Genomic DNA, 21,870 nt, shown 5'->3' with positions numbered 1-21,870 from the left:
GGAGGAGGAGTGTGGCCAGTGTGTCCATGAGGGCCACCCCTGGCTCCCCTTTGCTGGTGGAACCAGCCTTGGGAGCAAGGAAACAGGGAGTGAGTGTGRGGTCTGGCTAACAGCCAGCCGCCCATAGGTGGCTATTTCCCAAAATCCAGCTTTTTCATGGAAATAGCCTGGCTATGGAGTGCTGCAAGGTCACAGGGCTGCATGGTCTGAGCTTAGTAGGATGCTGTTAGAGCTGGGTGATAACGTCCCCACGCAGCAGGTTCAGCAGCGCAAGATCAAGCACCGGGCACGGCTGCAATTTCCCCCTGTCCTCCCGCTCGGATCTTATCAGGACCTGATGGATCTGCCTTTGGAAAAGCGGATGCAGAGCATTAAGCATTGCCGAGGGCTCTGGGCCCCGCAGCCGGGAGATGCCTCTGGGATGGGAACCAACTACAGGTCTGAACTTGGTCTCATTTCCAAGAAAAAGCCAGGAGAGCGTTGCCAAATTCCCGCTTTTCCGGAGGTTGCCCTGGCTCACTGTGGTGGAAGGGGGTAGAAGCAGGATGGGGCAGGATGGAAACTGGCCGGTGGATTTAAATAAGCCACGCAGGGACCCGCTGTCTCCTGAGCACAGGGATAAAGTCATTTAAGTGCATCCAGGTGGGAGGCGTCCATGGTGGGAATAAAACATGGGGAGGAAGGTTGGATTTTGGGCATATTGGCCCAGTTGGGAAAGAAGCAGCCCTTGCCCTGCCCTGATGGGAAGGGTTTGCAGAGCAAAGGAAGGGGCTGCCCAGAGATACGGAGGGCAAAGGCAAACGCTGCTCTGCCCTCGCTTCCCACTCCAAACGGCTGAAAAGATAATKAGTTAATTGAGCAACGGGAGCCCTCTCCCCACAGCGCCCATTAGCTGCTCCCTAACATTGACAGGGAACACCCGGACGCGCTCCGGGATATCGATCCCGCTTCCCGGGCACGGGGCCGGCTCACGGCGCAGCCCTGGCTGCTTCCTAGTGAAAATAGAGGTTCAGGATCGATYCCTGTGCCCGAGAGCAGTGCAGGGGCCTTCCCTGGAGTTACTCCAATGAAATACAACTAATTAAATCTGTATTTTGCTTTTCTTTCAGTATTGCGTCAGCTTAATCGCTAATTAAGGGGACTGCATGTAAGGGATAGGATTTGTTCCCTGCCCCTAATTCAGGGACCAACCTATTCAGGTCCCCTAATGGCACGAATGGTCTTGGGAAGGAGGGAATGTCTCATCCAAGGCCAGGGCTGGATCCAGGGCGGGATCCTAGGGATGTGCTAGGGCTGATGCGCCGGGAGCTCCTTTSACCAGACTTCCAGCAAAATTCCAGGCAAAATTTGGCCAAGCAACCAGAAGACAAATTGAAATCTAGAAGGAAACCAAGGTGTCCTTCCCAACGTCCATAATCTATTACCCTCCTGGTTTCTCTTCTACTCACAGGTTAAACAGATCACAGATTCATTTTGGCTTAGTTCTCTTCCTTCCTTTAAGTGTTCGGAATTGCAATAATCAAGGATAATATCGATGCCAAAGTTTTAAGCAATAAACATATAAACAGAACGATGGGAAGCAGAATGCTCGTGTCTCGCAACAGCGAAAATTGTTCCCTTTTATTTTGCTGTAGCAGATGTTAAGTTTCCAATAATAAAATAAAATAAAAAATCTAAGGGAGACATTTAGCAAAGTATAGCTTTACGCTSCAGAGTTATCACTCCAATTTCAACTGGGACCATAAAGTTTTATGGGCTATTAAATTGTCCTAAACCTCCTTTAACGCACCAGCTCTAACGCTGGAGATTAACCATTTAGGAAGAGGAGGTTACCTTCACCGAGATCAGGCTGTTTCCCCTTAACCGTGTGCAGTCAATATTGCTTTTACGCGGTGGGGATGCGATGCCTTCCCAGTTATTCCTGGAATCGGTGGTCTGTGGAGCTGGGGATCTATGAGGATGCCTGGGATTTCTTCTTTTTTCCTTCTCCTTCTCATTTTGGGTGACAAATTGGCCTTTTGGTTTGGACCACTTGTCCCTTGCAAACTCCTCCCCACCACRTCCCCAGAGCAGAGGGACCAGCCCCAGCATTGGGCTCTGCTTGGAGCAATTATCCCAAGGGGCTGCTTCCCTGGGAAGCAGAGGGGATCCCTTACCCCATTTCGGGCTGCGAGGGCTCTACTGCAGCCCAGGGTGTCTCAGATCCCTCCAGGCTGCTAGATGCCTCCTCCCAAATCCCTCATTCCCATTTCCCCTCCGATAATCTCCCTTGGGCTTGAGCATGGAGCTCGGGTGGCTCATGGACACCTTCTCCTTGTCCTTTTTTTGCTTAAGGAGATGCATCCCGATGCCCAGGACACCAGCAGAAGCCACATCCAGAAGGACCGCAGCAGGTCTGCGGCTTCAGGAAGGCTCCGGGGAAACCTATCTGTGCCCGTGCAGCCATCTCCCCTATCTATATCATGCAGAAACACGCTTTAAAAATGCCAGCGTGGAGGTGCAGGGGGCAGCCCGGCCGCGGCTGACTCGGAGCCCGTGCAGCCGTATCTGCCGGCGCAGCTCCGAGCGATGGAGCAACTTCGGGGACTGAGCCAGAGAGATTTCCCAACACCTCTGCCCTGCTCCAGATAGCGAACACGGGGCTTGGGAGGACAAAAAAAACCTTGTTTGGAGCTCACGCCTGCTGCGTTGGCCCCAGAGCCTCTCTTTTGGGTTCAAAAAGCTTCCTGTGCCTGTGCGCCGGTTGCACTGGAGGGTCCCTTGGGTAGCAGCGGGAATAAGAGCCCCCCGGGATGCGCTTTGTAGCTCCGCGTTAAGAGCGAAAGGGCTGAAAATAAATGCACAGCCCCATTCAAACGCGGGCAGCAGCGGCATTTCCAGGCCATTCCTCTGCCCCTTTCAGCCCCTTTGCTTCYCCTTTTAATGTATGTAGATGGAGAATGCAAATACCAGCGTGAGAAAAGCGACCTTTCGGCTGAATGTCACCCGGTGCGGCGGCACGGGGAGTGTTTGCTCTCTGTCGGCAGCTTGAGCCTCGCCGGGTATTTATACGCAGCGTCAAAAGGCTCAAAAAAAAATGGGTTTGGCCTTGGTGGGTCTGGTTGGATGGGGTGCCCATCCTGCCCTGCATCCCATGCTGGTATTTGCAGGTAGATACCCCTAATGTGCACCCGGGGCTGGAAGGGTCATCGTGGAGAACGGAGTCATTTGAGCTCTGTTTCTAGCAGGATGTTTGATCTCGGGAGCCTAAAATATATGGTATTGAGTCTCAAAGGGATCTTGTTTGCTCCAAGAGGTCCTAGTTAATGAAGTTAATAGGGAAAGCCTCCGTGAGCAGCCCCTGTTGGGCATGCTGAACCCAACCTGACTCTGGAGCAAAGGGAGTTTTTGCATGGAAATTAAAGGCGAACTCTGGCTTGAGTGACACTGCTGAGGACATTGGGTGTCCTGGTCCTCCCAAAAGCACCTCCTCAGCCTCTTCTGCTAAGGATGCTTTGGACGGCTGGGATGCAGTGCTCGTGCGCTTCTCTCCCACACGGATTTCTTGCTGCTCAAGGAAGTTTTCAAACCAAGTCACTTGCAAATATCCTTGCAGTGGGTGGTGCAAGCAGAGAAGCCGCAGGGACGGCGCCCGGACGGGAGCTCCGGCACCTCCAATCCTTTCCCACCTCCTTCCCTGCCYGCATTTGGCCCGGGGGAGCCGGGACAGACACGGCCGAGCTCCGGGAYTATCGCCAGGCTCCACGGGCGCTGTCGGAAAGGGCTGGAGCAGCAGCCGAGGCGCCTCTCCCCGCTCCACTCCCCCTTCTCCTCCCTCTCCCTCSGCCCCCGGCTCTGCTGTCCCGGAGGATGGATTAATCCCGGCGAGCGGCTCCGGGCTCCGTTGGTTGCCGAGGGGCTCGGCGGCCGCCGGCGCCTCCCGGCCGCCTCTTTCCCGGGGCGGCGCCGATGGCAGCGGCCTCATTCGCTGGCTCCCGGCACCCGCATCCCGCCGAGCTGCGCCTCTGGCTCCTGCCTCCGCTCCCGCTTTAGTTGCTCTCAGCTCCGGGCCCTGGCAAAATCCCGCTCAGTTTGGAGCTCTCGCCGTGCGCCGGCTGCAGCTCTGCGCAGGGCACGGAGGGTTTTCTTGCTCTTCCACTGTCTCGAGACAGAAAAGGTGCAGGATCCCGATCCGTATCAAGTGCCCAGGAGTGGCAGCAGGGACCCATGCGGGTCCTTGGATGCAGAAGCTCCTCTTTTCCTCTGTTTAATCTTATTCCCCAGGTAGCAGATGGAAACACGGGGTGGAAGCAGCGATGTTTGGACGGGCTGCAGCGGGATTTGGAGCCTCTGCTTGCAACCCGGCAGAGTTTGGCAGTTTGGACTCAAATCCCCACAAGCCTTGACGTTCCTCCCTCCTCCAGCCTGCCCGCGGTGCCCAGGCGGGCAGAGGGCAGCGCTGCCCACCTCACCCTTGTAAAGGCTCAGGGAGCCTCTTTCCAAGTGGGGTTTTTGGGAGAGGGCCAAGAGGGATGTGCAATACACCCGGGAGCCGGACCCAGCTCTGGCATCGAAAACCACCATCCTGCACCAGCTCCCGTGGCTGCAGCCAGCAGGGGGAACGATGCCCTGTGCTTGCAGCAGGATGATGCCACTCCAAGAAGCTCTGCCGGCAAATTCCGCCCCCTTTCAAGGCTGGAATTGGAGGACACTTTAATGCACTCGTCTCACATAGAGCACTTGATGCTTCCCCTGCATGTGGGTGAGTGATGGAGGGAGAAGAATAGATGGGAATGCGCGAGGGCAGTGGCGAGCGGTGCCCGGCCCCTCGAGTGGCCGCGCGCAGCCTTTCCGCAGCTGGACTCCTCTTTTGCAATCCCGGCATCTTGTTTCTGGGTAATTTATATTGACAGAGTCTTTCAAAACACTTTAGGCTTGTTTACAGCGTTGAGCAAGAACATTTTGTCTCCCYGTCCTCCAGGAAGCTCCGGCCGCGGCCCTTTCCCGGCRCCGCCGGAGCCGCCCCCTCACTCGACGCCCCGGCATGTCCGCAAACCGGCCCGGCCGGGACAGAACCTGCAGGTCGACTCGTTGCAGCTCCCTTGCTAATTGCTAATTAGCTTTTCCAATCGGGGAGCTGGGGGGAGAAGGGCCTTTCCAATGGGAGCGCGTTTGGGCGTGAGCRTCTTTGCACGCGGAGCGTGTTGGGAGTCACCACGACCGAAATGGGAYGGGAAATGGGGCTCTTGGGGCTCAGCTTTGGGATGGGATGCTCCGAGATGGGATGTGCCCCGTGCCAGCGCTCAGGATGCTCTTGTTGCTGCTCCCTTGCGATTAGCAGCCCGGCAGGAGGGTCGGGACAAGGGAGGTTCCTCCCTTGGAGGTTCCTCCAGGAGGTGGAGATGAAGCTTTGCCCTCCTGCCCCCATTCCTGTCTCCTTGCAGAACATACCCTGGTTTGGGGACGCCCATGAGGAGCCTCTGTAGCCAGCAGTAACTGCAGAGGACAGTRCTGGAAGCCCTGCTGTAAGCATCTGTGTCTCAGCCATCTCCTAACCCCTGGCAATTAGGCTGGCTTTAGTCCTGGAGCTTTCATACCTATCTCCCACAGCTTTATTTTTGGGGTGATTTGCTCTTGTACACATGCTTATTGCTCCTATGCCTTCAGCGGGCTGCAGCCTCAGCCCCATYCTTGGGTGAGGAGCACCACAGCCACCTTTGGGTGGAAAAATGTTCTTTCCTAGCATGGGAATTCACAGGGAAATGGGAGCGAGGTGCTGGGATGGTCCCCATTCTGCACCGGGGGGCTGGCACGGATGGGATGCAGGCGGGGACGTGGCTGTCCCTGCTCCAGCAGCAGCGTCCGGGCGGGAGGACGTTGCACAAGAGGAGCCATCCCGAGGGTCCTCGGGAGGAATTAGTGCTGGGGGAGCAAATTCCTTTGGCCGCTTGAGGCCGGGGCTGGAGGCTCTGGAATGCCGGGGAGATAACGGATGGGGGACACGAGGGCGGCCGCTTAAAGGGGCTGCGAATGCAAAGGGAAACCCTGCAGCGTGTGGCCRGGGGACACGCTGGGCCCCGCTCCCGGGAGAGGAGCCGGGAAGGGGGAAGCAGCCGGGGATCTTCCTCATGCACCAGCCCCAGGGCTGGGACACAGAACTCGTAGCTTTCAGCTGCTTTTGCAGCCCGCTTTTGGGCAGCGTGCAGGGCCGTGTCCAGAYGGCCGCGTCCCGCAGCGCCCACGCGCTCCTCTCCATCCTTCATAGTCCCAAACTAGAGCCAGCCTTGGACACGTCCTGCATCTTCCCTCCTTCCTCCACAGCTAGTTCCCTACCCAGTCCCTCCCAACGGGACACATTGTCACCATCCCCGACCATCACATGCGGGCAGAGCCGCTCCAGGCTCCCCAGGGCTCCCCCTGATTACAYGAGCCCAGGATCTGTCCCACTGCGGGCACAATTAGCCCCTCATTAGAGTCACCTGCAATCACTCAGCGCCGGGAGGGTGAAAMGCAAGCAGATGCCAAATCAGCACCTGGAACAAATTATTTTACAAGTGAGTTATAATTGGTGTGAGGCAGGGGGAGGTCCTGGGCTCTGCTGCAGCTTGGGCTGGTGTTGTCTGCTCCTGGGTCTGGCCATGTCCATCCTTGTGCCGTGTCCGTGTGATGACATCTCGGAGCATCTCCAAGCACCTCCGAGGGCAGCTTGTTTGGAGGGAGCCTCTCTGCAGAATTTTGCCCCGTCCTTCACTTATCCACCCATTCCTGGTGAGGATTGTTTGTTTGTTTGTTTTTGAAAAGCAACTAGGAGTGTTTTTCAGGTAACTTGCTCTGCTGTGAGAGCATTTGGGCATTGGCATGGGCCCCTGAGCTGTGAAACCACCCCAGGATAAGCCCTGGGTCTCTAACAGTGTTGCTCAAGCAGTGCTGGCAATGGAGCTRCTTTGCTTAAAGCCAGCCCAGATACGTCCATGTAGGTTGTGGGCACATTTCTGGCTAAAGTTTTTGATGTGTTTAAGATAGAAAGCATTTGGGAACGGGTTTTGAAATGTAGGCAAGTAACACCCACAAAAAAGCTCATAGTCTTTATCAGATCTGCTGCGTGCTGGAAACATACTGATGTTAACATTTCTGCTGTGTAAAATCTTGCTTTTCCAAAGACCAGTCACGGGATATTCATTTGAATCAGCCATGAGGTATGCATCTATATGTCCTACTCTGTAGCTCCTAACTTGATAGAGCTAATGCAGAATTTACCTAACTTTTCATGCACTCGGAAAAGTCTCCTGGAGCAGCATGGAAAACCAAAGTCACTTTTGCCTAACTTGGAAAGAAAACCCTCGCAGCCTGCCAACATCTGCTTTAATCTCCCTGCTTCTGGTAGTGCAGTGGTGAGTAGGGAGAGGGAGGAAGATTTTTGTGATGTGGGATCCCAGGTAAAGAAAACCTCAACCTTCAAAGAAGTTCACCCTGAGCTCTTGCTCAGTGTCAGTGAGACTGAGTCCTCTTCCCAAGGCAATACCCATGGCCGAGCGTGGGCAATTGCAGGCAATGGCATTAGTGCCTTGTCAGAAGCTTTAGCCTCCTTTCTTAGCCCAAGTAATGGGTGAAGGATGGGGATAACATGCAGTGCACTGGCCCCATCACTGGATATTGCTGGGCTTCACCYTGGGGCATGTTCCAGTGCTGTGTCACAGCCAGGTGCTTTCCATGCAGCATCCAAATCCTATTTGCCCTCCATCCATYCCCATTGCGGTGTCCTGCCTGGCTGTTCTCACTACTCATTTAAGTGCTGGTGGGTTTTCCTGGAGTCCACCAGCAAGGAGCTGGGTTTTCCAGGCTGGTCATGCTRGGATCAGCATGGAATGGTGGCTGGCACCACTGCTCCCAGCCCCGCGTGAGCCTTTGGGACCGAGCTCATTCCTTTGCTTCGTGCTGCAGAACACAGAGGGGTTTTCACTGCWTTCTCCATAACCTTATTTCCAAGATTTCCTCATTTCCAAGGGGAGAGAGAATTGCTTAAACACAATAGTTCTCAAGCTCATATCTGCTAGATGCCTGGTCTGAGTCATGAGGGGCTTCTGGTCTCCTGTGGGATGAAGACCACAGGGAAGTGCCACCAGCTTCATGGTGTCATGGGGCTACCATGCTTGTTTATGTGGCTTCATTGGAGCTTCACTGCTTGTGCAGRCTTGGAGTCCCTCACCTCCTGGATRGCTCCCTTGGATGGGAAGCATGATGTTTCCTGAAAGCTGCTGGACCAGAGTGGGTGTTAAGCAGGTTAAGAGGTTCCCATGTGGCCAGGTGAAGCAATGCTGTCTGCATCCTGCTTTCAGGAACGCTTTAAGGATCSAGGCAGGTACCCAAACCCCATCTCAGTGAGAGCTAAATGTTTAACTTGGAGACTCCTTTGAAGAGCCTGGTTTAACCCCATGCTTGACTTCAGATGTGTCCTTTGGCCTCGTGGAAGCCAAGAGGACTTACGGACATTGCTTAAAGTTTAACGGGAAGCTAAATTGAAATCCGGATGTGCAGCAGCAGTTCTTGGGCCAAAAGTAGCTTTTAATACCTTCCTGTGCAGCTCCAATCATTAATTTGTAGAGCTCTGAACTCTTGGTGAAGAACTCGGCATCAGTGACGACTTCTTGGAAGCGGCAGCGATCCGTGGCACCCGGAACAGCCCAGCAAGGTGGTGACAAAACCCATCTTCGTGTCCTAGCCCAGTGCTGTGCCTAGCTATAGGACCACGTTTCATCACTTCCAGAAGCTGTAGATACCTATGGCAGGATGGGCATCCTGTCATGCTGTCCCACCAGGCTTCTGCTGCAGGAAACCTCAATTCAACAGCAGTACCCGTCCAGGAAGGCCYGAGAAGCAAAAGAGGCAGGAAAAGGAGGTCTCTAAAATGAGAGCATTTCAGGGTGAYTCTCCTTCTGTACCGTGCTGAGGAGAGAAATGGGAGCCCGTTGTTGGTGTGGGGAGGAGGGCTGTGCCTGAAATAAGCGTCCMGCCTCATCTCKGCACAAATCTTTCCTTTTGGGCTCRCTTAAAAATGCATGAGCTTCCATTTTTATCCCTTCTATTGGGAAAGCTGCCAGAGAGCTGAGCCATTTCTGCCTGCATTGATCCAGCCCCTTTCCAGCGGTGCCAGGCAGGGAATAATCGCCATGCGCAAGTCGTGCATTGCTCAAGGGTGTCCCAGCACCAGCCCCAAGGCTGCCCTTTCCCTATGGAAAGGGAGGACCTCACTCCAGGCTCCCACCCAGGCGTCTGCAGAAGCCTCGGCAGCTCCATGAGCAAGAGCTTTAAATGGTGCAAATCAGATTTATCCCATTTAATGAGGACCAAGAGAGCCCGGAGGTGAAATTTGGAATAAAACCTTGGGTTTGCTATATTTTCTCCTACAGTTCTTTTTATTTTCCTAATATCTTAATTTGAAATAATTAAGATTAATTAAAAATAATTCATTTGCCTCTTAACACAAACCCTCCCTGCCTCTTGGAAGCCGCAGCTTCCCTGGCCTCTGCTTTGCAGATGGGACTCGGCGCTTGCTCTCGTGGCAGCAGCTGCACAGAAGTAGGTCTTGCAGATTCCCGAGCATCCTCTTGGCATCGCTGCATCCATGTCCCTCCGAGCCTGCATGCATGGTGAAGGCTTCGTTGCACTTTGGGTTTGTAGGTCTGAATAAGGGAGGGAAAGAACAACGAGTTTCCAGCAGTTTGGGGCTGCAAGCGGGTAATGGGCAAAACCCAGATAACCCCCTTGCCCCCAAGGTCACCCCCACGTGCGTTATCACTGCTGGGAAGGGCCTTGGAGAACGTGCTTTGTAGGTGTTGCTGCAAGCGTATGAAATGCCGAAATTTGGGTACTGCTTAACCAAAACGGRCGTTGAAAGGAGGAGGTGTGTTCTGGAAGTAGTTTCCCTCGGAGCTGTGCCAGGAGGCGGCACATGTTGGAGCCTGTTCCTGCAGGCTGCACCAAACCYGCCTGGGCTCTGTTTGCTCTCCTGCTTTCATTCACGCGTGCAGGTGGACACCGAAATGCAAAAYGTGAAATGCCTCCAAGCATCTGCTAGGCAGCGTGCGTGGCAAAGTCTCCACAAGGACTCATTGGAACAGCACAAGCAACGGTGCAAGACGTGCGTGTTGGTGGAAACTGCCACGTTGTGCTCAGCTTCTCAATCCCAACGGCGCGTGTGGAGCCCGGGAGGCTCCTGGAGCCCATCCGTGGCATCGGGCGGGAGCTGTTTCTCAATGAGCAGCCCTCTCTGCGATGCTCCGGTTGGGTGCCCGGGCTGTGGGCTTGTTCAGTGCTAGCGCAGCGCAGGGCTGGGAGTTTCCCCCGAGGATGTCCAAACGCATCCCAACAGCTTGCCACATTGGATCATCTCTGCCAGCATCCCGAGGCGCATAGAGCTCTTCTCCATCTCTCCCTTCTGGAGTCCTGATTCTGTGGACAGTTCAATTATATTTAAGATGGATAAAAAGCCCTTCTAGCATTGTTGGTTGGTCCAGCCCCTCTGAGGCTCCCTCTCCAGGGATCTCCATGTGGTGCTGGCAGCTCTGGGAAGATTAGGAATCCATCCATCCTAGCTAGGAGGCAGAGCCAGGGCTTCCCCCAAGCTCTCGAGATTCGTGCAGGGAGACCTGGAGGTGTTGAAGGGCCTGAAATGCCACACGCCTTGGGAAAACTCRTCACTCCTTTGGCTTCAGCCTTATCACAACATCTCGCTTTGACACAGCACGAAAGCCTTGGACCGCAGCAGCCCTGTCAATGTGAGCTTTTCCAGTCCCACATTAAGCAGAGGTTAGTGCTTTCCTGCAAAATGTTCCTGTGTTGCCCTGGAAAGGGGCAAAGATGTGCTTGGAAGACCTTCCTTCAACTCGTGAGGTTTTGCACGTTGGTTTCTTGCTCCTTTGTCTGTATCCTCATGGGAGAGGCTGTGTCTCCGCATTGGAATTAGAGGGACCGGAGTGAGCTGGGATGCTCCAATGATTCCTGCTGGCTCCAATGATTGCTCCAGGCCAGTGCAGCAATGGACTTCACCCTTTGCATGGTGCTGCTGCTGCAGCCGTGTTAGCTTGGGCTTGCACGAGGTGTGGGGAGCTTGGAGCTCACTGTGTGCAACACAAGGGGTGTCTTCAGTGGRTTTTGGCCGCCTCTGGGGGCAGAGACCCCAAACTGCAATTTTGCAGGGCTTGCAGAATTGCTCCAGCTGGGTAGCGCCAGAGCAAACTGCTCCGGTCCTGAAGGGTTTAAACGGAAAGCAAGAAGGTGACGTGGGTGCTGCAAGCGGCCCGTGGGTGCTGCAAACGGCCCGGGCACGTGTGCTGCCGTGCCGGGAGAAGCGTGTGTCTCTGATCTACGTGCAATGTGGGAAGTGCCACATCCGCCTGGTGCTTGGAGGATCTCAGCTCCCAAAAGCCTCAGTTTAACCCCTGCCCTCTCTTCCCTCCTGCCTCGGAGAAGGGAAGCGCTGGCTCCGGCGGGAGGGATGCAGACCAGTGTTTCCAGGGATTTCTCTTGCCCTGCGTGCGCCTGGGACCGCTCGAGAAAGGATGTCGAGGCAGGAAGGATATTGAGTTGGCTTTGGCTCCATCGTACAAATAGCTCCAATGACCTTTCTCTAGCAAAACTCCAGCTCCATGGATTTATTCTAAAGGGTTGTCAGCCCTGTGAGAGCATGGCCATCTCTCAAGGAGGAAATTYGGGGGCAGGTAGATGAGCAAATGTGCAGTGAGAGCCGAGTACGTGCCCGATGGAGGAACAGATGCGTGGACAGACATGCAGCCTTYGCAAGACGCGGTTTGAATAGTCCCGGTTTACAACCCCGTGGGCTCAGCCGCCTTTGCGAGGGGCCCTCGTGTATCTTCCCACCGCTCCTGAGTGTGGCAGTGTTTGCACAGTGTTAATCTCCCCGGCCTGATCCTGTGCTGCGCCTTCCTGCCACGCAGGGATCCCATCCGCGTGGGGAAACTGAGGCACRGAGCAGCGAAGCACGTGGAGGATGCGGGGAGCAGCGGGAGGAAGGGCAGCCCCGGGRGCCCAAATCCTGCATCATCTTCCTGCATCCTGGCCCCTCACCAGGCACCTGGGGTGGGATCGCTCCTATGGAGATGATGGCTCCTCTCAGGACCAGCGAATTCCCGGCTCCGGGGCTGGGTCTGTGCGAGTCTCRCAGGGCGAGGAGGCGGATACGAGGTGGAAACTGGGCACTTTCCAGGAAAAGCCAGGCTGAAACCGCACAAGCCGCTTCCTTGCTGCCGAGAGCCACCCAAGCCTAGCAGAAACAGCGGCTTTGYGCCTGCCCATCCTGCTGGGATTGGCTTCCCTGCCTCCGGAGCTGCCCCACATCCAGCCCGGTGCTGCTCCCAGGGCTCCCCAGCATTAGGAAGCCTGGGAAGGTCTGGGATAGTCGCTGCTCTGTTGCTCTTTCTGTTCCTACTGTGTCTCTTGTGGGTACTTCCGAGCACGGCTCAACTCATAGCTGGAACAGCATCCCAGCTCCTGGGACATCCTTACATTGCATTCCCTTCCCTAGGCCAGGCAGCAGTAGAAACCAGCCCTATACAATGAAATCATGATGTTATTCCAAGCTTGGCTCCTGGTAGGTAGCAAAGCTTGKCCAAAACGTTGCGAAAATGCCCAAACCTTGGGAATATTTCCTTGCTGCATCTCCTCAGCCTGGCCCTGCTTCCCCCGTGAGACCGTCTTTGCTCACAGGCCTGCAAACACCAATCATGCGCACTCTATAAACATCTAATGGAAGAGACACTTTTAATGTAATTATAATTTAAGCATAAAATATGTCAGTTCTGTAGGATTTTGTTGTCTGGTGCATAATTACTTTATGGCACTATAAAAATATATTACATTATGATGCCTCGCCGTGCTCTGCTCAAATAATTTATTGCACAGGAATAGTGTGGAACAATATTCGAGACTGTTGCATCCAATCTAGCATACAAATAAAAATGGTGGAAAATAATGATCTTGGTTAAATGCTCATTTAATTATTTTGCAGTCTTGGTGTGGGTTTTTTTAACCCCCGTTTGATCTCCCACAGCTCCACCAGATCAGATTGCAAATATTTAGATGGAGRCTTTAAAGTTCAAAGAAAACACAGCTGATTCTGTGTGCATCTTGTTGTATGTTGCCATTTCCAAAGAACTGGGGAGAAAAAGGGGTTTTGCTTTAGGTTAAACTAAAACTTTTCCAAGTTTTGCAAGCGATGGATTGGGACAGCAGAGCCYGGAGAGCAGCAGATCTTCCTGGAGGGATCCTCATGTGTGGAGCAAAGCGGATGAGGTTCAAATGGCTCCCTGGTTGCATTGCAATAACTTTTATTTATGTATTTTTCAGCAGGGCTGCCTAGCCTGAGCCCAAGACGGAAGATGACTTTATTCCATGGACTGATGCACTCCAGCTGCCAGATCCAGGGGATTTTACCCTTATTGCAAGAGTGAGAGGGGCAGGGATGGGATATTGCCTTCCATTGATACAAAGGTAAGAAGAGTCAGTCTGGAGAGGAGGAGGAGGAGGGTCAGGAGCCCTTTGCAGTGAGGCCGAGGAGCATCAGCTGCATGGAGGATGGTGAGGAAGGGCAGCATCATCATCCCTGCAGCAGCAGCCTCTGTCCCTGGGGAGCTGGCGGCCGATGGGGCTCCTGCCACCGCAGGGATGTGGAATTTGCGCTGGTCAGACGCGTGCGCGGAGGAAGGAAGAGCGGAGAGGTGCCCCTTCCTGCGCCGGCTGCGGTGAGTCATGTAAAYCACTTGGCTGCCAAACGCCTCCTGCAAAGGGAGGCTAAAAGCAGCGGCCTCGAGGGCTGCAGGGTGGYGGGAGCGAGGGTGGCACGGAGCCCCTGGCGTGCCAAGTGCTCCCGCACCCTGGATGCGGCTCCCGAAGCCCGGCTGGGTGAAAGTGGCTTGGTCAGTGCAAGCAAACGGGCAGCGCTGCCGTTTGCATCCTGCAAATCCAGGTGGGGAAGTGGCTCCCGGTGACAAACCTGCCTCCATGGGCTCTGCCCGCCCTGGTGAGCTTGTCCTGCAGATGCAGCGAGCTCCATCACGATCAGGACCCCCTGGMAATGCAAGGGGAGTGCTGCCTAATGCCCCTTGAGCCCATGGAGAGGCTCTTGGCCATGGCAAAGCCCACACTGGGCTCTTCTCTGAGGCTTTCCCGATGGGATTCCCGTGGGAACTCCCTTGGCAGGGAATAGGGCCCTGGGTGACATGGGGTCCTCCCACCAGGTCTCTCCTCCACCTCCTTCCCTCTTTTTCTCCTTGGTTCCTGCCGGGGCTGCAGCCTGGAGCTGGGACAAGGATCTAAAAATAGTGGAGGGGGCTGTGTATGCATCTTCAGCAAAGAGACTCATAAACGCAGCCAGGACTGAAAATCAATCCCTTAAAGCTGAAATCAATAACAATAACTAATATTAATAGTGATTATCCTTTCTTTATTGCACTTTGCAGTTGGGAATGAATTGTTTTTAAGGATTAGCGGCAGCTGAACTCTGTAATGCAATGTAAGGCTGAAGATTTACTATGAAAACACCGCTTATGAGCAAAGACCCATTACCGCTGATGGGAAAACGCTTTCCAAAGAGGCCCGGCCACCGCGGAGCGAGGGAAGGAGCGGGATGGGAAGTCAGCAGAGGGTTTAAATTTCTGGCAGGAGACAGGGATTTTGGTCTCTGGCCCTGTCTGGTTTTTGAGCAGTCTGATTTTTCAGGTCCCAGACATCCCGAATGCGTTTTCGTTTTTGGTATCTTTTATCTGAAACGGTTTCAGACATGCAAAACTTGGGGGAGGCGGGGGCGGGGGGGAAGAAAGGGAAGTGTGCTAAGCCGGGCGTATGTATAAATATCTGAGTCAGCCATACGTATGTGAGACAGCAGTGTCTAGAGCTATCTGCTGCGTGTGTCAAAGTTTCCAGAAAGCAGAGCTTACGAGGTGTGTGCTGAGCACTTTAGGAAAGTCTGGTCTCGAGCATCCCCGTGGGAGTCCCTGAGCCCTCGAGAACTGCTGCAAAGCGAGTGCTTTGAAAGCTTGGTTTCAGGCCCCAGCGAAACCGGCAGCTCGGGGGAGCCGCGGGGCACCTGGAAGGCCAGGCTTGGTTCTCACGTCTCGCTCGAGGGCTGGTCCTTGCCCTGCTTCTTGCTCATGTTTCCCACCCACAGACACCAGCAAATGCTTCAATGCTGTGATTTTTTYGGTCAGTATTCACCTTATTCACTGTGTCTGGGAAGATTCTCCCCCGGGGGCAGCAGGATGATGTGTTGTCCACCAAGGGACACCATTTGTGGGACACAGGCACCATCTATTCCATGGCTCTTCTCTTATACGGATTTCTTGGTGTCTTTCCTTTGCAAAGGCCATAAGTCCTTTTTAAATGCGAGGTGCAGCAAAGCAGCCACCTAAAGCAGGACATTGCATTTAGACTGACTTTGAACCAGAGAGCTCAGTTTTACCTAGGACAAGATAAGGTCTGCTGTGAGAAGGTGTCACCAAAGAGATCCATGGTTTGGGCTAGTGGGATGGCTAGTGTGAGGTCTGGCTTTAACTTGAGGTCTCAAGCAAAGGAGAGGAAGGACAATCCCTTATCCATGTTGGATTCCTCAAGTGTCTAGGAGTCACCAGGTCTTTTCTCCACTCTAGAAAAGGTCCTGAAGGGGAAGATCTTTGTGCATCTCATTGACACGTGTCTATATTTTCTGTGGGTGATATTTATGCTTATTGAAAATAGACCCTGAAAGCTCCCTGGAACCACCTCGCGATGGGCATGGAGATTTGTCAAAAGCAAAATTCAGTGGGAGGGAGTCGAGGATGACCTACAAACAGAGAAAGAAGCCACAGGAGAAGTGCTGCTTCTACTGGAGTCGATGGCAAAGCCCTCTTGGAGCTCACGGAAGCTGAGATCTTGTCACCTTGGTTGACATCTTGGGACCACTCGAGCACAGAGCTCCTGAACCTTCGATTCTTGGGCCATTTACTCACTTTTCAACACTAAGAAGTGTTTTTATTACTAGCTAACTTGTAAAGATTGGCAGAAGGAAAGCCCTTTGCCAACAGCAATGGATCAGTGGCCGCCTGTGTGCAAGGCCGGGTTGTATTGCGTTATTGATCTCTGTTAAAGGTGATTGGCATTTTTCACCTGGGAAGGTTCTTTTATTTTTTAATGGAAAAAACCCAGCCTCTTCTCCAGGGAGAAAATTGGGGTCTTGCTCCATGTTTTCTCTTCCATTTTAATTCATGGATGCCTTCTGAATGTAAAAAGGTTCTTAGGCTTGTCCTAACATCTTGTGTTTGCTGAAAACCTGGGTTTGAGTCAGAAAAGGCACTTTTCAGTGGGCACAATGGTAACCGCAGAACTAASCTGTCTTCATTTGCAAAATGAAGGTGCTTGGGTGTCACGAGAGCTTCCCCACAGCTGTTTCTCTTTCCTCACCTGCATTTCTTTTCCGCTGGGCTGCTCCTCAGAACCAGAAGCACTAGGAACCTCCCCAGCTGGATTAAGCAGCGCTGGAGCTTCCTCACATTGGTGCCAGTCTAGAAAGATTTACGAGCCTTTCCCCAAGACTGGCATGTGGTGTGCAGATGTCTCTAGGCTGGCTCAGCTTTGAACTTGCCCTAACAATTCCATTTTTTCAGTTGTGCATCATTGCTAATTTCCTCCAGCTCCTCTTCCAAGGGCAGGAGTCTGGAAAGCAGCTTCTCTTTCCCAGCTCTGAGAAAACAGAGCTCCCTGCCCTCAGAAAAGAGAGGAAGCAGCTGTATATATTGAGGATCTTGGAGAAGACCTACAAAGACAAGGATGAGCTGGGCCTTGATGGRGCGGCAGCAGCAATGCTAGGAAGCAAAGTGGGAATCCTGGTAGGATAGAAGCTGTGTTCCCATTTGGGAGACTGCCAGGAGGATGCATTGGAAAGCTAATTGGGATGTCAGTCCAGCAAGGAGCACTCGGCTGCATCACCCTTTCCTGGAGCACCATGGCCAACACTGGATCCCGGATGCAAAAACCTTTGCAAGGTGCAGACATTGCTCATGGTCTGGGGACTCTTGCAGATTGTTTTGCAGGGTCTTTTTTAACTCAGGACTTTTAAACATATCGATTTTCTTCCCTCCAACCCTGCTTGGTTGTTCATTCTCCTGCAGAGACCAGGAGTTTGGACCAAGAGCCAGCAGTGAGCCCCATTGCTACACATGCAATGCTACCCATGCACATGCAACCCAAATGCCTCCAAAGGAAGCAATTAGCAAATTTTGTTAAATGGAGCAGAGTCTTCTGCCTGCAATTCCCACTCCCTGCCTCATGACTCCGACTTTTCCCAGCCCTCAATCCGCACTAGCAAACAGCGCGGGAGAGGGATGGAAGAGGAAGGGAACGGGAGCAGGGGGAGGGAGACGAGAGAGAAACGAGATAACATGTGGATTGATCGGTCCAAAGGTTAAGAAGCTGAACTTATTTAGCTCCTGTTAGTTTATTTATTGTCCCCGAGTTATATTTGTGACTGAGAGCAGATTAGCGCCGGATTGCGGGGCAGATTTAGGAAGCCTCAGTGTTTCTCCAGCTCCACATGCGTGTGGCTGGGGGTGTGCACATGTGTGCATTATTTTCACTTTTCACTAAGCATTCCCTTTCCCYGCTCCCGTTGCGGATGGATGTAAGCACTCATCTATGCAATTAGGGACAGGGAAGAGGGGAAAAAAAGTGCCTCGCTCATCGGGTCAGAAGCTAAATTTATGCAGGGTGCAACACATGCTCTTTATTATACTGTGGAAGCAGCGGGTAATAATTCCTCTGTCCACAGAGACAGGGATGCTCTGCAGCAAAAAAAAAAAAAAAAAAAATATATATATATATATATAAAAAATCCAAACCTCCCACTTGTGGTAAACATATGTGTCATGCAAGACTGATAGAAGCTGGTAAGTGCTGGACGTGGTGAGTAATGTTTGTGGTGGCCCTGCCGAGCGCTCTCGGTAGCAGAGCGAAGGAGCAGCCTCGTGGGCAGGACTGGCGTCAGGCTGGGGACAACCTTGCCAAGATGCTTTGTCCTCCTCRGATTAGGGATCCAAGTGGGATTTTCCATGTGGTGGAGCTAGGGATGGGCTTTTCCAGCATGGGGACCTTGCTTGGTGGCTTTGCTGTGGATGCCTGGATTTGATGCCAGGGTTGGAGCCGATTCCAGGCTCCTGGAGGCACCGGCGCGGGCTGGAACAGTGCGGATGTCACCGAGCAGGAGCGAGGTGCATTAGTCAGCTGGCTTGGCGAACATCTCCTCTTACATCAGTTTCTTTTCTTTCCCTGTCTCTGTAGAAGAGCCACAAAAAACAATGAGTAATTTCTCTGCGGAATATGCATCTTTAGAGGAAAAAAAATAGCAAAAAAGGCAAAGCAAAACAGGCGCCGTGTTTTGGAGCTCCAAGGCTGCTGCCAGCACAGCAGCTCCCTGCCCTGMTCTTTTGAGGATGCTCGAGGGTCTGGACGGTGACACGGACGGGTCCCCGGTCCGGGAGGTGATGGGTTAAAGCCACGTGTGCAGTGTCACCTGGGGACGGGCGCAGGGCTTGGGAGTGATACCAGCAAAGCTGCTCTTTACTATGGATGCCTCTCCTTCRGTACTGGGCGAACAACAGCCCTTTTCTGGTCCCCTCTGTTGTCCCTTTAGAAAGAGGGATTAAGGATCCCTCCTTGTTTCCCCAGCCAGGGATTTATCCCCGGTTTGGGTTGTTTTCCATGGCAAGCACATGCTTTCCAATGCAGACAGCACAGCRAAGGGATGGGCAGGTCCACCAGCCACATGCCGTTTTCTGGTTTAAATCCCAGAATCCTGGTATATATTGATTTTGTGAACTTTGTGGTGTAAAGATGWGGAGTTAGGGTGAGCAAATAGGAGCAGAGGACAGGGCTTGATGCTGCCTTGTGTCCCCCGTGCTGCCAGGACAAGCTGACCGACGTGAAACCCTTGGCAGAAGAAGAGCTGGTGTCTGGAACCCAGCATTGCCAGCGCTAAAATAACAACAAAAACACTAAAAAGAGAGAGTGTGCATATGTATGGCTAGCAAAACACGCGGGGTTATAAAAGTTGGGAATAAAGCGTTAAGAGTTTTGGTGCGGGCTGGCATCTGCTGCCCAGGGATGCTGCCAGGAGGACTCGCAAGGAGAAGATGCCTCCAAAACCGCCCGCGCTGGCCGTGCTGCAGACAGGGGCTGCTTGGTGGRCTCCAGCCTGGCAGCGCATTGGGTTTTCAGCATCCCGCGGGAGAGCAGAGGCTGACGCAGGGGGTTTGCAGCGAGGATGGAAACGCTCCCCGCAAAGGCAGCAGTGTGGGGCTGCGTTTTGCCTCYGCGGAACATCCAAACCGCAGGGCTGCAAGCAAGGGCGAAGCTCCCTGGAAAATCCATTTGCCTCCTCCTAGCAGCCACCGACTCGGCTGCAAGCGCCTGAATCTGCTCCCGGTGCGGATCTGCTCCTCCCTGGCACTTATTCCCACCGCGGAGCAGACGGAGCCCTTGGGCGCCGCGCGGCTCCGGAGGTGACGGACTCGCTGCTCCTGAGAGCGCGAGCCGGGCGGGAGGGCAGGGGTGAGGCGCAGTTCAGAGCACTCCTACCTCGCCACYGAGCTAAATAAAACCCGTGATTTCATCCCCTTGTCTGCAGCCACCTTAGGCTGAGCTCAAATGAACGAGCGCGTTGTTTCCTCCCGGCGGGTTTTGCAAAGGGCTCCCAGGGGCCTTTTTTAGGGYGGCTTTGCAAGGCCCAGGAGGAGGTCTGGGCTCCGGAGCCCCGTCTAGCTGCCATATAGAGCATGCACGGGGTGCCCCCAGCCCCTAGGAAGGACAGGATGGGTCTTTCAGGGCTTGAATCCTATTGCTTGCAACTCAGTAAGGCCAGACAGTTGTAAGGGTCAAACTTGCCTTGTTTCTTTTTGTCTTTTCCTTTTTTTTTTCCTGTGTGCTCTGTTGTTGTTGTTGTTGTTGTGGGACTTTGAAACCCGCTCCCTTCCAGGCCGTGGCCTTGTGCCCCTCCATGGACCCGTGCCTATTTCTGGAATATGCAGCACTATCTGGCCGAGGCCATTATAAACAAAAGCAGCAGCTTAACCATTAACCCTGGTGCACATCACACCACCGCCGTGTTTTGTTACCTGAGACTTGACTCCTCCTGGGACAATTTCCTCGTTTTTTTTTTTTAAATCAATTTCAAACTTTTGTCTTTTTTTTTTTCTTTATTTTTATGGGAGTTTTCCCTCCCTATGGGGCCGAGCAGCATTTAGGAAGCAAAAATTGGAGCTGCGATTCAGTGCTGGGCTGGCACCCAGGGCACAAGGAGAGCCTGGCAGCCCAAGGCCTCCCCTTTCCCAGCTCTGCTGCAAATCAAAGGGCACCAAATGGCTTGTGGCACTTCTTGCAGGAGTCCCGGGCCTTGCACGTTATCTCCAGGGCAGGGCAGGGGCTACCATAAAAGAAGGCTTTATTGCCACCTGCAAGGAAGCCGAGGCTTCAAACACCTCTTGCCCGGTGGGTTYGTTGTAAACTCCCTTTTACGGCCCTTTCCGTTTATGGCTAGTGGAGATTTACAGTGGGAAGGGGAGCCTTGGGCTCTAATTAATGCTGTTATTAGCTTGGGTAGGCTCAGTCTGACGAGCAATGTGGTGGTACCACTGCAGCCTTTCCCTTCCTTGCCCTGCCTGGGAATGGGATGGGACATGGAATCCGTATGGATTAGGAAAGGCTGGAGATATCCAGCACTTGTGAGACAGCAGCAGCCTCCCCTGKGAGGCCAAGAAAGGTCATTTCTACTCCAACCTGCTGGTTTTCCCCAAAAAAACAAGCAGTATTTTCTTCTGGTGGGAGGGAACCCGGAGGGGAGGGAAGGAGAATGGGTTTTCTGAGCTATTTTAATTATCAATGAACCTAGGAATAACTTAAAGGCCGAACAAAGAGAAGTCACCAAGCTCCCCATGGTCACCTTTCAGCACATGCACCTCAGGCAGCTAGTGCTCATGCAAGAGATGCACGCAGGGCGCTTGATATATGGWCCTGGGGACTACATCCAGCCTGCTTGGACACTTCCCACGGAAACAAGGCTGCTAATTAAAAGTGATTGCTGCTTCCCCTGCCATCCCTGGGCCCTGGAAGGGCTCCCGAGCCCCGTCGCCGCAGGAGGCTGTGTGGATATCAACCTGGTTTCCATCACGCACCGCTCTGCTGGAACGGAGCCTCCAACAAGGCGAATTTCATGTGGCTGCAGCTTCCTTTTTTTTTGCTGTGAAAGCTTCATGCCGCTCTGCTTGGCAATTAAAGAGCGAGGCGCAGRGGCGAGAACGTTCCTACTAATGATTTGCAGCTCGCGCCTTTGAGCCAAGCTGTCTTTGCAAGGCCGGCGTTGAATCATATCGGCCTCCAGAAGCTACCGCAGAAGTTAAACATTAAGTGGATCAAGTTGCTGGAAACTTCGGCTTTTTYTTTTTTTTTTTTTTTTTTTTTTGTGACTGATCATGGGTCAAGGATGCAGTCATTGAGAACATCCTTGATCTCAGGCAACCACCATGAAAATGGCCAAGCCCAGTGAGCAGCTGGCAACAAACCCGGCCATAAATTCAACCACACATGGTGGCTTCTCTGGGGACACGCAGCCCCATGGTCACTGAAATGGTGACGATTTTGGTCCTGGCCCCCGTGGCTGCAGGAGGCACCCAASGGTTTGGTCTGGGTGAGCTAGAAGAGGGTCTTCATGATGAAGGGTCACCTACCACTTTCATAAATCACTTCCAGCCCAAGAGGTCCTAGGAAATATCTGGGCCATCTTGTCCGTTGCCACCACCATCAAGAACATGCCCAGAACCAAATTTCTGTGTTCTTGGGGTTCAAAGCAATTAAACA

At 53.3% G+C, this 21,870-nt stretch overlaps 1 long non-coding RNA gene across 1 annotated transcript; it reads left to right on the top strand.

Moving 5' to 3' along the window:
- The first annotated feature begins 6,683 nt into the window (after positions 1-6,683).
- LOC112955969 lies at positions 6,684-13,718 on the top strand. The gene is made up of 3 exons (XR_003250968.1): positions 6,684-6,747; positions 13,342-13,485; positions 13,604-13,718. It is a non-coding gene; the product is annotated as an uncharacterized LOC112955969 (long non-coding RNA).
- The last annotated feature ends 8,152 nt before the right edge of the window (positions 13,719-21,870 follow it).

The sequence above is a fragment of the Nothoprocta perdicaria genome, unplaced genomic scaffold (genome assembly GCF_003342845.1).
Source record: "Nothoprocta perdicaria isolate Ctin4 unplaced genomic scaffold, notPer1 scaffold_6, whole genome shotgun sequence".
NCBI lineage: Eukaryota > Metazoa > Chordata > Aves > Tinamiformes > Tinamidae > Nothoprocta > Nothoprocta perdicaria.
This window is presented reverse-complemented; position numbering and strand designations above follow the sequence as displayed.